We start from the raw sequence: 4,449 nt of genomic DNA, 5'->3' as shown, positions 1-4,449 counted from the left end.
ATCTGAATCTATGTATAGAGAAAATTCCCAATCTGCATCACTCTCTCCATCCAAATCACTATCTGGAGACAAGTCCAAATCCTCATCTCTATCTCCATCCCTGACCCTCTTCTCCAGTATCCTATCTAAAGTTGTTTGACGTATTTCAATTGGTGTCATCAGGCTCTGTTCATCTTCATCCAAAGGATCGATGAATGATCCAGTAAGTTGTAAATGGAACAAACAAACTTTAAAATCAAACAACGATCATTATACTCTGCCATGTTACCACTATGCTTAGAAATAAGGTATCTACGGAATCTAGGGTTTTCAGTTGTCGATGACTGTTCTTCTAGATCTAGTGATATTAATAGGGTTTTCTGAATTGATTCATAGAAACATATGAAAAAACGAATCTAGGATTTTCAGTTGAGAAAATCAAACGAGTATCTATTGGGAAAATCAATAACAGATCTGTGAAATTGAAACTGAAACCGAAACCAAAACTGATAATGAATCTAAGTATCTTGGGTGAAGAAAAAGAAAGGAAAGAGAAAAAGAAAATGAGTAATGAAAAATCGATTCAAGGATGGAGGAGAAAACCCTTGTGCAGGGGAGGAAATATCCTTTGTTATTACTCTTCTTGGGTGGAAAAAGAATAGCAAGCATGTGAATGGCACACGCACAAACTGCAAGTGTTACGACCCAAGTGTCACCAAGCGTGTGAGTGGCACGCCTATAAAAAATTTCGTAACGGCCTAGCCTTGTTACGAATTCCTATTACTAATTCGGGAATTTGGTGTAGTGTTAATACAATGCCGAAAATGTTATAAAAAAAATCATTTCCGGCGTGGCATCGAATTTATTAAACTCTCAACGACGCTATAAAAGTTATTACCGGCGTAGTTTGTTACAAAAAGATCTATGTTGTTAGTGGTTGTCAAATGTACAAAAGATTATTACCTTAAACTGTAAACGGCGGCATTGAGTTTTATTTGTCAAGCACGCCGGCATACTCTATCGGCATAGTATGCATGTGAACTTACAATGCCGGAATGCTCTTTGATGTTTTTCATCTTCATGGTTGAATCAATTTGGATTCATTTTGGCATATACACGACATCTGTAGGTTTCCTGTTTATACACGTAGTATATATGTAGGGGCGTAGTCAAGGATTGACTAATCCTGACTTTAACCCCCTAAAATCTCCAAAATCACAAAAAAAACACCCTTGATTTTATAACATATTTTATATCTAGTCCACCTAATCTTTAAATTCAGCCCACTGATGTGTGTGTAATTATCTTTTAGTCCCCCTCATTTTCAAAGTCTCGCTCCGCCACTGTATATATGACATGCAAATGTTCATTTTATTAACTCCTTTTCACACACTTTACGGTTAACCCATCACACGTCCATATACTGATGCAAGATGGTAATTAGTCAATTAAGCCTCTTGGAAGATCATCTTTACATTATTAGATGTCAAAAATATGCCACTATTTCACGTGACTTCTTGCATTCCAACATACCCGAATTGGACCATTGGTGGACCTACGGAGCATGTGCATTCTGAGGCGGACAGAAAGAAGAAAAGGAAACCTGAAGGTTCTGAGAAGTTCTTCAAGAAAAAATGAAAGACACTAGAAACAGGGAAGAGAGAAAAAAATTGGCCTTTATCATCAGTTCTCATATGCCCAACACAGATCACAGCTTTCTTTTTCGGAACGATTCCCATTTCAATCATGTAGTTGATGTTTGTGTTGGTGGGGGTGGAAGTTTTTCTACAAGCTGACCTAATGAAGAACAAGGAGCGTAACAATAGAATCAGAGGATTTACAATAATAACTGGCATTGAATTAAAAAATACGAGCATGCCGGAAATATTTCCGGCGTTGATATTTCATATTAAACAATACCGATTGTTATGAGATTCGATCCAGAAAATTTTGTTTTGTTACTGACTTATTGCTGACATTGATAAGAAAATGCAAAACAACACCGAAACGGTTTGCGGGCATGGCATTCGTATAAAATTAAATGCAGGTCCTTATCGCCGGTATGGTCTTCAACATAAGCTCAATACCGGCAACGGTTATAACCGAAACTTTTCAGGTTGAATTCGCGATTCTAACCTAAACCCGCAATTTTAAATCACGTACTTGTTCCACTTTTAGTGTAGATTTGCATGGAGGAGTTTTTTAGTATCGATCAATGTACGTAGAAAGTTTTGAAGAATTATTTTTCCGGTGATTTAAGTTGCCGGTAAAAAAGAAGGAAAGGGGATATGGTTTTGATTCTTTTTTGATTTTAGGATTTTATATTTATTTTAGGTTGAAGGGTATTGTAGTCATTTTAATATGTTTTTGCACCCAAAAAACACTCCTTAGCAAGGTTCATTGAATAGTAATAGTAAATTATATCCCTAATTAATAAAATTATCCTCCAATTACGCGTTCTTCTTTGTGAACCGAGAAAATAAAACTATGACAAAACCGCCTCTCACGGGTTTTTTTTCTTGGGCCATAAAAATTTTTTGGTAAAATAATTCAACACACTCGAAAATCTAACGTATGCCGCAAATTGTTAATGAAAAAAAAATGAATTGTATATAGTAAAAGTTCGGGCATCAAACGATCAAAGTCTAGTTGGTTCAAGCGAACATATTGTCTCACAAGAATGGTTTATATAAAGTGTCTACTTAAAAGTAAAAGTATGTTGCGTGTATTCAGTATCAAAGAGGTAAGGTTATCTTCCATTCGTTTCTTTGCTTCCAAAAGGCAGCTAAAGGCAATGATTGGCACGGCCAAATCCTAACTCAAGCCGCCGCCGTCGCCACCCACATGTGAGAAATAATGCACCTCGTCATGATATAATATTATACTATCACTTTATTATAGAATACCTGTCATCTTGATTCGATTACCGGTCGTACTGAAAACTTGAGACAAACAAATGTGGATATCACTGTTTGATTTTATAATTTTATACTCACATAATAAATAACTTTCACGCATCCGCAGAAGTAAAATGAAAAAAAAAAATTAGTTCCAAGATGTTTCGAACTTAAATCACTATCACCTAATGTATTGGCATTTTGATTTTTACTAGATGACAGCTGCCTCGGTGGGACGGCCGATCGAAAAAATCGACGCGAAAGTATCATTTTTCCTGACACTGTGTAAAACTATTATTTTTTATGATACGTCGTGAAATCATCATTTTTTCTGACACCGAGCAAAGTTAGAATATGGAAGAATAGAAACATCAAAATTTAATTTTAACCAATCATATGGAGTGCTTGTAAACTCTAAAAAAGAAAATACCTATAATTTTCACCATAAGGATCGTTTTATAGGGTACACAGACTTGTTCCCTAAGAACTTCCAAGACTTGTTTCTACCTAAGTTAGGTAACTCAACTCAAACTAGGAAACCACATAACCCCACCTCAAGTAATATTTCAGACATGTTCCGAAAAATTCCAAAACTTTCTTTACGGAACAAAACCCCCAACAAAAATTTCCATAGATTCCTTGCGCTGATAATAATTCCAGCATAATTCCTCTGTTTAACGAACAAAGTGCCAACTCTTGGATGTAACACCCGTACTTTACCTGCTTATAGGAAAACTGCTAAGATGAATAGTCAAGTGAGAGAATAATTTTTGCATGATGGTTTTGCACAATTCAGAGACCAGCAAAAGCTATTTGCATCATATTTTAGCGTTTTTAATGTTTTTGATGATGGCACATCCTGTTGGTATTTGAGGTCGATTTCATTCTGAAAGAGTTTAATTAATTTCATACATAGTTATTGTTGTGCAGCCAACACAAGAGAAATACCCCAGCATTTATAGTAGATGTGAGGGTTTGTAAGAACTGAAACCTAACAGAGTATAGACTAGAGGAAAACTAACAGTAACATAGAAACAAAGATAAAGGCACCCAGGTGCCGTACACAATAAGAAAGGGTTATCTTCTAACACACACCCTCGATCTGATGTAGGGTGAGTGAAATGCATCAGAATGCTGCGCAAACTAGAGAAGATAGGGTAGTTGAGAACTTTAGTAAAGATGTCAGCTAGATGTTGTGATGAAGGAATGTAGGTGAAGGACACAAATTCATCTTCAAGCAAGTCACGAAAAAAATGGTAGTCGACCTCAATGTGTTTAGTCCGAGCGTGAAATACTGGATTAGCAGCAAGTGTCCTTGCTCCATCATTTTCACAGTAGAGTGTATGCGGTGTCTCTAGTGGAACATTAAGTTCAGATAGAAGTGTTGAGAGCCATATTACTTCAGTACTGACGAGTGAAAGAGCTTTATACTCGGTTCCGGTGATGGATTTCAAAACAGCTGGTTGTTTCTTGGATTCCCAGGAGATGAGAGAATTGCCAAGAAATACACAATAACCATCTGTGGATTTTCTAGTGTCAGCGCATCCGTCCCAATCTGAATCAGAATAACCCA

Source organism: Papaver somniferum, chromosome 1 (assembly GCF_003573695.1).
Source record: "Papaver somniferum cultivar HN1 chromosome 1, ASM357369v1, whole genome shotgun sequence".
Taxonomy (NCBI): domain Eukaryota; kingdom Viridiplantae; phylum Streptophyta; class Magnoliopsida; order Ranunculales; family Papaveraceae; genus Papaver; species Papaver somniferum.
The sequence above is the reverse complement of the archived record's forward strand: the minus strand, read 5'-3'. Positions refer to the sequence as shown.